An 11,025-nucleotide genomic window follows, 5' to 3' on the forward strand; every position below is an offset into this window, starting at 1 on the left:
AAATCATTCCATATCGCCCGCAGAACAGGGAGGATTTATTGGCACTGGTGTTCGTGCCAGGCCCAGGAAATGCCATCTTTGAAAACCGAGAGGCGGATTCGCCCTGGGAGCCAAGAAGGTCTGGCCGCCCCGCGGGCAGTGCGCCCCCTCGGCGCCGAGGACCTGGGTCGCGGTGGCGCTGGGCCCTCCGGAGTCACTGGCTGCGCTAGCTCCGCGGGTCGCGTCCGCCCCAGCCCGGGTCGGAGCGCACGCCCACGCCTCGCCGCCGCCGCGTCCCGGAGCCTGCTCCGGAGCGAGCCCCACCCAGCCCGGCCTGTTCCCTCCCGCCCCGACCCCGCCAGGTGAGCGCAGGAGGGGCGCCCCCTCCCTGCCCCGACGTGGCACCGGGACCCCGGGGCCGCGGCGTCCGCCAGCCCGCCCGCGCGTTCGCCACGCTCCTGGGGACGGGTGGGGGCGGGGCGGCGCCGAGAGCGACCCCGGCCCTTGATCACCCCGCACTCTGCCCCCGACCCGCTGGGGTCACGCCGGCCCGTACCTGCAGCATCCGGGGGCGCGGGGCGCCCAGGTACGTCGCGCGTGCGGGCGGCGCGGAAGCTCGCTCGCGGCGCGACCTGGCCGCCGTCTGAGCATGCCCAGTGCCGCCCGCGGGCGGCTCCCGCCGGCCGGGCTGGCCGCGACGGGCCCGCGCGCCGGGCGGGGGGCGGGAGCCCGGGCCGCTCTACAGGGCGCCCCCGCCCCCGCCCGGGGCTGCTTGCCGGGACGCGCCTCTCAGGACCACCGGGGCTCGCCTGCCGGGCTGTGGGCAACCCGGAGTCCCCTCGCGCGTGCACGTAGTCATTCCTTCCATAACCATTTATTGGGCACCTACTATGTGCCCGGCCCTCAGTTGATCTCATACCTGTGAATGTCAAGCAGTCGGCGCTCAACAAATCTTCAAAATGAGGAGACTTGCCAGAGGGTCCGTGGTTTTGCTGGGGGGTCCTGCTGACTCCCAGTCCAGTGCTTATCCCCTTCCACTAGTAAGCTTCCAGGCTTAAACTTTCCCAAGATTTGTGGGCCCCCTACTTGACCTCTGCTCCTGCTTTCCTATTCCACCTCGTCTCACACCTACCTTCTTGCAGCCCCTGCTCCCCCATTAACACCTTTCTGTCCACCACCACTCAGAACTTGGCCAGCCTCCACATACTTTTGCCTCTTTGTGGGACGTCTTCACCCAGCTTTTCATCTGGCTGTCCCCCTTCTGGAAGAGGCCTTCCCTTCCCACCTTACTAAATTTGCCCCCTGCCCCTGGACACTTCATGTCCTCACTTTATTTTCTTCACATTTACCACTATCCATTCATTCCTCCAACAAATAATTATTGATCATCTCAGGATCTTCACGTGTGAACAAAGAGACCATCCCCGCATCCACCCCTCCCCCCGTGGAGTTTGGAAGAAGAGAGAAGGCAACAGACAATAAACATGCAAGTAGGCAAGCTATATAGTGTATTGGGAGGTGATAAGTTCTATGAGGGGAAAAAGAATAGGGTAAGGAGACGTGAGGGTGAAGGGAGTGCAATTTTCAATGAGGTGGTCAGATGGGGTGACATTAAGAAGGTAACATTTCAGCCACGCAGGATAAATTGGAAAGAGCATTCCCCAAAGAGGGAATAGCCAGTGCAAAGACCCTAATGCACAGGACCGCTTAGGAAATGGCAAGGAAGGCACAGTAGCAGGGGATGAGGCCAGTAACTGACTTTTCCTCTGATTTGCTTACATATTGTGTATTCATCTCCGGATTTTCAGCTCTGGGACTGTAGTCCTGCCTGTCTTGGCTGCAGTGTCCCAGCCCCTATAACAGCGCCTGGCACACAGTAGGTGCTCAAAAATGATTTGTTGAATGAATATGTGAATGAAGGGATGGAGCGATGGATCGATGGCTGGAACCATCCTGTCCGGACCCGAATGCTTGAGGGCCAGGGGACCGGTAGGCCTACAGCCACAGGGCGGCTGCCAGCAGCACCTGGTACCCCACTTCGGTCCTTGTCCCCGTGGTGCCCATCCCGGGGAAGAGCCACAGGGGCTGGCGCCGCCAGAGCGTGGCGTCGGGGGAATGCCGACGCAGCCAGGGAGACCTAGGAACTGGACCTCCCCCGCTCCCCGCCCCGCACCGACCTCTGGTCGTCGGAAAAACCTGGAGCTGTGGCACTCAGCCAGCACCATTGGGACGGGCGGGGTGCTCACTGGGCATGCTCGGAGCTGGGCGGGGCCGGTGCGCCCGGGAGGCGGATCCTCCTGGCCAAGCTGAGGACTACCCCCGCAGAACACCGTGGAACCCTTCTTAGATTGGGGGAAGGGGGACTAGATGCGACTGGGGACTTATTTTTAAAAAGCTCAGTGGGAAAGCTGGGAATTCAGAGTCTGCGAAAGGCATTCTCTGTCCTCTTCCAGCCGCTGTGTGACACAGGGCAAGCAACTTACCCTCTCTGTGCCTCAAACACGAATACCTACCGGTTGAATCTGGATGGGATTGAATTAAATCAACAACGTGAACATTTAGTACACTTTGAAGATCCATTTCTTGAGTGCCTACCTCAATTATCCGTCATCCTCATACCAGTTTTCTAAGTACTGAGATGAGGAAATTGAGATTAGTGGACATGTGGATTCTTGGAGTTGTCTTAATTTGCCTTCCACAAGGACCTAGGTTGAAACTACCTTTTCTTTCCCCTCAGACAACTCATTAGCTTAAACAGTGTTCTCAAATTAGAGCTAAAACATATCTGTACACCTAAGGAAAAAGACCAAATATATCTAAAATTGTGCATTTCAAATTACCATAACAGAAACAGGAACAAAAGGAAAGAATGTCTCCAAAACTGGAAATAAATGTTGAAAATGGAGGAATGATTAATTAGGTTATGGTATATTTGTGGAAATAACTATTTTACACTAAATAAGACCATGCTGCAATAGGGGAAATACAATAAGTTTTCCCCTATTGTTAAGTGAAAAAAAGCTGAAAACACAAGTGCACCGTGTAAAAATTTTGTCTACACATTCACCAGGACTTACAAGAGGATATGGAAATATGTAATAGTCTGATTGGGGGTAGTGGGATTGTTTTTTCTTTTTAAGCTTATTTATTAATGTCACAATGTTGTGTTTGCAATCATAAACATTTAAAAGATCAAATTAAAAATTCTTAAAGTTTTGCATAAGTCCTATAATAATAACAATAATAACCACTATTATCAAGTTCAAGTGTAATCAGTATTTTAGTCATATGCTGTCTTTAATCCTTACAGAGTGGGTGTTTTCAGCTCAGTTTTACAGAAGAGGAAACATTCAGGAGCTGTTCACAGCTGGTAAGAAACAGGGTCAGGATCTGAACACAGGTTGGTCTGACCTCAGACCCAGGGGGTTAGGTTTTATAACACTGCCTCTCTGCATAGTAGCTTACCATGTATTGATCATTTAAAAAAAAATCGTATATTATTCCGTTTTGTGTCTTTTTTGCCATATTTTCTCTACCCTTTGATGTGTTTGTAGGCCACAGATTACCTTTAAATGTTCTGGTCTCCTGTCACTGTTTTAATCTTGGGGCCAAAATGTTAAAGTCCATCCTTGTAAACTGTTGCACCTGGAGTGACATGATGTTATTATCAGCAATGACAGTTAATCTTACATCATAAACTCCCAACAAACCAAATGAGGCTTTTGGATGGACATATAATCTTCTTAGTCTGTGTATTGAATGAACCCAGCCAAATCTTGAGTAAATAGAGGCCCCATTGGCAATAGAGCTATACCAAGTCTCAGATAATGAGACCAATCCAGAGAGGACCCACACAGATTACTGTCCGTGGCAATCATTTTGGAGGCAGAATCTCAACATAATGGAACCATGTGGTCCATGGACTCCTCAGGACTTTGCTGTGATGAAAAGATACATAGCTGCTGGTCCTTGATGCTGTTGGCAGAGAGAAAGCCAGGGCTCTAAAAGTAGCCTTCCTACTGCTGATAAATTAAAAAAAAAAAAGTCAGCTCTCTTTTTTTAATAGTGCTGATAGACGGTACCTGGCCCCAAAAATCACTAAATTACAACAACAAACACAAAAAGTCAAAGAGGGTCATTTCATTGGAGAGGAAGACATTCTGCAAACCAAACATGCATTACTGGTAATGGGCCAGATTCATAAAAGTGAGGAGGAACAAGAGATGAGCAACTGCACAGTTAATAGCAGCATTCCCAGAAGCTGCCATTTGGACAGAAAATCTGCTGCCAAGAGCTGCATGCAAGCAATTGGCTGGGGGCATTTATAGGAAGAGTTTCCTGGAAGAATCACTGAGGATTGTCATTCACATCAAGACTCAGGAAGTCCGGGTACCACGTGGACCTCTCTAAATGATTTACAGGGCAGGGCTCCCAGCTGAGATGCTAATGCTCATCAATTATTTGTGCTGTTAATGCAAGCTCAGGAAGGGCCCAAGAATCCCTAAATATGTGGTGCTGTTATAATGACAAGTGAAAAGAATTCAATGTAAAATTAGCATAGTATAGCTTCAACTGTGTGAACTGCTCGGTTAAAAACCATATAAAATTGCCATTTTGCAGGTCCACTATGGTTAAACATCAACAATGTCCTATGTTTCAACTTAATAAGATACACAGAAAAAAGACCAGAAAGAACTGCACCAAAATATTAATGGTGGCTCTACGTATTGCATTTACAGGCAGAGAAACAAGATACAGAAGGTATCTTTTATAAATTAGGAGAATTTCAAGTCTTTGGGTATCTATTTCTTTGTATGTCTTTATAGTTCCCTAAATCTTATTTTACAGTGTGTTTCTTTTATGATCAGGAAGAATGAAGCAAACTTAAAAGTCGGCAAACTGAAGAAGATGATGCAAAGAAAGGGAAAATAGCTACTCTGGAACTGGACAGAAATGTGAGTTTCCCCTCACAGAGGGTGAAGCCCACCCTGCCTGTCCAGCGGTGGCAGATGGCGACAGGATGTCTGCTCCTGGCCCAGGAGGGCGAGAGAGGAAGAAGTGGTCAGTGGTCAAGTCAGGAGCCTGTAGAAAAGTGTTAGTCCAGCACGGGACCCTCATTCCCTCAACCTGTATTCCTGGGACTCCAGGATTTCATGGATCTCACTTTGAGAAACAGATTTTTAAGCCTAAAGTTTTATCCATTAAAAAAAACAACACACAAAGTCTTCCCATTGCAAATTATTACTGCCAAAGAGTTTTGTCTGTAAAACTGATGAACAAATTTAGCATGAATACAAGAACAGAGATGAGGTGATTGTTGTTGATTCATTCATTCATCAGATATTTATTAAGCACCTACTGTGTGTCAGGCAGTGCTCTTCTCTTAAGTGCGTAGGAGACATCAGTGAACACAACAAACACTAATCTCTGCTCTTGTGGGCATGCATTCTAACAGGGCAAGTCAGACACTGAACAACAAACATAAATAAGTGAATCATATATATGTTAAGAAACCAGGGTTAAAGGTAACCCAGAGAATGATGGAGGCAGGGTGGGGAGTTGCAATTTTCAATAGGATTGAGAAATTTAATCACTTAAGCAAACACTTCAGCAGAGACCTGAAGGAGATGAGGGAGCTGCTATTCATGCAGATATCTGGAGCAAGACTCTTCTAGGCAGAGGGATTAGCCAGTTCAAATCCCCTTAAGGGAGCATGTCTAGAGGAAGGGGGCTGGTGGGGCAAGCAGGAAAGCGGCATGAGGTGAAGCCAGAGAGGTACCAGGAGCCAAAACCCGGATTCCTCCCAACCACCTCCCGCCCACTGTCAGCTCCAGGAAGGACTCAGCCTTTCCCTCTGAGCTGGATGGAAGCCAAGTCAACTTAATGGCTGCCAAATGTGCTTGACAACACATCAAAGAGTTAAATGCTGTCCTTTTAGATGGTCACTCAATGATGACTGTTACCACAGATTTGAATAAGGGGACCGAAATCATGTAGCAGCCCTCTGTTATAAGGGCGTCAGCCAGACGCTCCAGATTATTAATATATTTTTAACATTATCATAGAAATGGAAAGATAACATTAAACAAGCATCTCAGAGGGTTCTCAGACCTTCAGGGTTGCTTAAGTGAACCCTCAGGGATACATGGACCTGTGTTTCAAAAACTCCTGGCACACGTGCTATAGATCTGACAGAGGACCAAATAGATCATGACAGACCCACAGACCACCACACAGATATGCTGCTGCATGAAAACCAGAAATGTAAGTCGGGCACTTTGAGATCCTGCTCTGGAAACTCAAAGCATTGAGGATGCTTCCATCAACAGATGGCTGTGGCTTTAGAAGTGAAGAGAAATGCTGAGAAAGAAAATTGGCATCCTATACTTTGGTGGACTCTATTCAAGAAAGGCCTTCCCTGAAAGGGATGGTGTTATCTTACAAAACCCAGGGAAAATGGGTTGGTCAGCTGTCCCAACCACACCTTCAAGGTTCATATGACTGACAACACAAGGAGAAAGAGAGAAACACCAGGCAATGTAGACTAGTAATACAGAGGTCATGGCTCTGAAAAATCAGCCGTGATAAAGGAAACCCTCAATAATCTTTAATAGAGTATTCTAGGGAGAAGAGTCAGGAACAATACTGAAGGCAGCATGTCTTAAAGTTTGATCCAGGAACCACATATCAAGATCACCTTGGGTGAAGGAGTCCTTGCGAAAAATAGCCTCCTGGCCTCAGTGCAGACCCTGTGAATCTCTCATTGTGGGACCCAGGAACTTGCATTTTATAGTGTGCTGTAAGAATCTTATGCACACTGAAGTTTTATAACTTCTGCCCTGTAGCCTCTAATGTATATACTCCAAGAACATAGTCTGAGTAATAAACTAAGAGGATGGGAAGTTCTACCAAGAGATACTGGTCTTATAGGTATCACTGATGCTTGGATGGATGGGACTAAGTACCAGAGCATCAACTTCTTAAAGGAAGTGCACATATAAAGGGGTTGATGGGGAGGGGGAGAGGAGATGGATAGAGGGCATCCCCTACAGGCAAATAGGGATCCCTAATAGAGAGCTGTCAGGCTCTCTGCTCTTGACCTTGGATCTCTGACTCCAACCATCTGACTATGCTCTCCTGGGGCCAGGAGCAAGCGAACAATGTGACTGGAGAGAAGGTGGTAATGGTGTCGTCATAATGGTGGTGATGTTTGCTAAGAGGAGTAGACCTTAAAATAAACACATTGAGGTGTGTAGTGTACACACAAAACTGAAACTGGTAAGGTCATTAGCTCCCAGAGAGGAACTGGATAAGTGGGGGCAGGGGAGGGGTGTTTACTTTTCGCCATAAACCCTTTTGTACCTTCTGAATTATCTACCATGCAGTGTATAACCTACTTAAAAGTAAGTTTGCTCTGGAAAAAATTAATGATGTATGCATAATTTTTTTTTAAATTATTTTGTTTTACATTTTGGCTCCCTCTGAATTTTGCTGACCAGTGTAAAGCCCAGGTTACCTGACAAATCAAGGCTATCACTGTGACCAATGCACAACAGTGTATGACTTGTTTGAAAGAAACAACTATAGGTCAAGAACTCTTACTCCTATTGGAAATGTGTGTGGCTGAGGGATGGAACAGAAGACAGAGCTTTGGGTGAGGATAAAAGAGAAAGAAAAGTCATTTCAGTGACCTCAGGATGAAGAATGATGTTTTCCTGACACAGCTGGTAACAAACTGGCCAGAGAGTTGAGATGGACAACTTTATCTCCCCAGACCTCAACTAGAAGTCACATCCATGAGAAGATGATCATCTGACGCCTGTTCTTGCTGGGCTGACCACTCCATCCCTGAGATGCTGGAAATCTGATCTGGGACCAGGAGAAAATTGTATTCCCAGCTCTGGTGACATTTCAAGAACAGAGGACAACGTTCAGCCTGCCCAGTGCTCTGGTGACCTTCTAGCGTTTCATGGATGACACACCACAGGATTTCCTCAACTGCACCCTGGCGTCCGGCTGGGATACCCCTCTCATTTTTTCCATGGTACACACAGTCATGGCATCGCAGTCCAAACGAGTGTCCAGCGATGCCTCTGTAAACATGAGTCACGTGAAGTGAAAGGAATCCATTTTCAGCCAGGGACTGCCTAGTTCCGAGGCATATCATCTTTACGTATGGGGTCCAGGCTGATGAGAGTCCCGTGGTTTCCTGCCGAGATGCCTGAGCAGTGTTCAGGGTGGCCTCCAGGAGGAAGTTCTCCAGCTATTGTATCAGAAAACAATACCCTCTCCCCATTTCTTCACCTCTTGGGCTTCTCTCAGTTTGATCTTTGATGTCACCACCTAGCCCAGCCTTGGTCATCCCAGCCCAAGCACCGGCACAAACCTCTTTCTCTCTTTCCCTTGAAGAATGAAGGCCACCCATATCAACTTCCCGAAACAACTCACTCTACACTCTCTGCCTGTTGAAATCCTACCCATCCTTTGAGGTCCATCTCACCAGCTACCTCTCCTGGATTGTCCCAACTGGGTATGAGCTCTCTAACCCCTGTACCCCAGGTTATTTGGTCTATTCTCGTATGCTCCTCATCTCATTTTGACTTGCATGTAGTTATTAATGTTCGTGTCCCTTTTGGAAGGCTCTTAGAAAATCCCCTGAATGGGGCCAAAGGTCTTCCTGATGCTGTGACCATTGTCTCAGTACAAGGAATGAAGGGGAGATGAGCACCTTCTGAAAAATATCTTGCCTTTCTGTAGTGAGCAAGAAGAGTTATGGTGTATCTAACGTCCTGGAATTTTGCTTGTGGGCTTGATAATTAATCGACTAATAGATAGAAAGAAGATACAGGTAGATGTAGATAGATAGGTAAGGGAGAAATGATTCAATAAGCTATAATTAATCTGTGACTAGATATCACTATGCACTTTCAATTTCTATGTGAAACAATTAAAGGAGTTAGGACATCGCCCCTGCACCTCCACACCTGCGAGTCACCCAGCTGTGCTGGCAGAAGGTGTACAGGTCAAGGACACACCCCTTTCTTTCTCTACCTGCATTGCTGAGTGAGCTAATTCCAACCAGCTCTGAGGCCCATGACCTCCATCTATAGACAGCAGGGCTAGGAATTACAGGATGAGCAAACTCCATCATAGAAGTTCCCACGGTGTCTTGGGGTTTCAGTTTCACCTCAATCTAAATCATGCAGTTCCAACCATGAGAAGCCTGGCCCAATTTTGTCAGCACTCGTGACAATAGTTTATCCTCACACTACAGAACAAATACATTGAGGGCAGCCTTTGTATCGCTCTCAGTCTTGTGCAGTCTGATTAACCATCTTCCTCTGACTGCCTAGGCGGGCGCAGGAGCCCCTCCTTCTGCATCTAGATTCCATTAGATTCACACTGAATACGTGATATACAATTGAGCAGGTCTGCTACCTCAACTGTGAACGCTCTCACATCATTTCTTATTATGCTGGGAGCTTAGATAGAATTGGATACTTACTAACAGAGTGATGAGTGAGAAAATCAGTTGAAATTGGATTGCCTTATTGATATGCCCACGTCAGGTCAAGTCGCTTGACTTACTAAGGCCAGTGTATTATTTTCCATTACACTTGGTTCGGTGGCATAAAAGAAATGTACATAATACTTGTACATATTTCAAATGACAATTCATATGAGGAAATAATTTCCCAACAGTGTTATCTAGTCTCTTTCTCAAGTTCCCTGGGTTGAGGTCAGTCTTTGTAGTTAATGTTGGGTTCCTGACCCAAACACAGTCTGTGCCAAGTATGAAAAAAAGTCAGTTTTCCATGGTTTAGATAAGGAGGTGACCGTGGGAACATGTTCAGCCCTGTCTCTGGTTCTGGTGAAGTCACTGAAAAGCCCGTGGAACCTGGCTGTCCTGTGATCCCACACGGAAATGGTGATAGACGAGGACTGTCAAGCAAGAGGAAACGGACCCATTCTGCAAAGCCAGCCTTGGCGTATAAAGCAGAAAAAAAAATAACCATCCCGTTCAGGAGGAAAAATACCTCATTAGCTATTTAGTAAGAAACACTGAAATAATCTGGAAACCTGTGCTATATAAGGAACTGTGCTATATATGGACTTAAACTATTCAAATCCAAATGCAGACAAAGACTTATGAACAGAAAAGGGGTATAATTTTAGCACCATTGGTTATTATATAGCTCAATATTATTTTACAAAGAGTTTGTAATGACGTAGGAAAATGCTAGTGATAGAGTTTAGATGAAAAATGTAAGACATAAAGCTGTGTTCATAGCAGAACTTTGTAAAGAAAAACACATTTATGCACATTAAATGAAAGTATACTAAAATGTAAAGAGTAGTTATTTCTAGATGATGATATGACTGATGTCTTATTTTTGGGGGGGAGGAGGGTTCTATAATGGAATGCCATAGACTGGGTGGCTTACAGACAACAAACATTTATTTTTTATAGTTTAGGAGGCTGGAAAGTCCAAAATCGAGGTGCTGGCAGATTCAGTGACAGGTGAGGATGTGCTTCCAGATTCATAGACACCTTTTCACTCTGTCCTCACATGTTGGAAGGGCTGAGAGCTCTTTTAGAGTCTCTTTTATAAGGGCACTAATCCCATTCCTGAGGGCTCCACCCTCATGACCTAGTCACCTCCCAAAGGCCACATCTCCACATAATATTACATTGGGGATTTAGCTTCAACATATGAATTTTGGGGGGACACAAACATTTAGTCTTTTGCAATTGGTGATTTTAATTTTCTCCTTTGTAGTCTTCAAATCTTTTATAACATACGTACAGCACTTCCAAAAGAAGAAGGAAATCTTTTTAAAAATCTATGGAACCAATAGCAAACACAAAAACTTCAACTTTGCTCCCAGGTAATTGTGTAGGAGGGTATTTTTATGTCTGCGACTACAGCAGTGACCACAGCGCTTTCATGACTTTTCTGTGGAAGGTTTAACTATGGTACCAGAACTAGCCATCGTCTGCTCCCTGTCCTTACACTCGCCCTGGCAGTCCTGCTGCGTCCTAGG

General features: G+C 46.4%; 1 protein-coding gene and 1 long non-coding RNA gene across 8 annotated transcripts in view; one reads left to right on the forward strand and one right to left on the reverse strand.

Moving 5' to 3' along the window:
• PTPN3 (protein tyrosine phosphatase non-receptor type 3) overlaps positions 1-689 on the reverse strand; it is a 94,401-nt gene extending 93,712 nt beyond the window's left edge. The window contains exon 1 of one of the 4 annotated variants that reach the window (XM_074330808.1): positions 536-689. The gene's annotated coding sequence lies outside the window, so the exon portion shown is untranslated. The remainder of the gene's footprint in view (positions 1-535) is intronic. The other 3 variants (XM_074330807.1, XM_074330809.1, XM_074330812.1) reach the window with 3 other exon arrangements.
• Positions 1-10,325, forward strand: LOC109448646 (uncharacterized). Of its 4 annotated transcripts, none has more exons than XR_012495885.1 (4): positions 1-341; positions 3,290-3,349; positions 4,600-4,740; positions 4,828-10,325. It is a non-coding gene; the product is annotated as an uncharacterized LOC109448646 (long non-coding RNA). The 4 variants fall into 4 exon arrangements; XR_012495884.1 differs by having other exon boundaries at positions 4,848-10,325; XR_012495886.1 differs by lacking the exon at positions 4,600-4,740.
• Positions 10,326-11,025: the final 700 nt, after the last annotated feature.

This window comes from Rhinolophus sinicus, linkage group LG04, assembly GCF_036562045.2.
Source record: "Rhinolophus sinicus isolate RSC01 linkage group LG04, ASM3656204v1, whole genome shotgun sequence".
Lineage (NCBI taxonomy): Eukaryota > Metazoa > Chordata > Mammalia > Chiroptera > Rhinolophidae > Rhinolophus > Rhinolophus sinicus.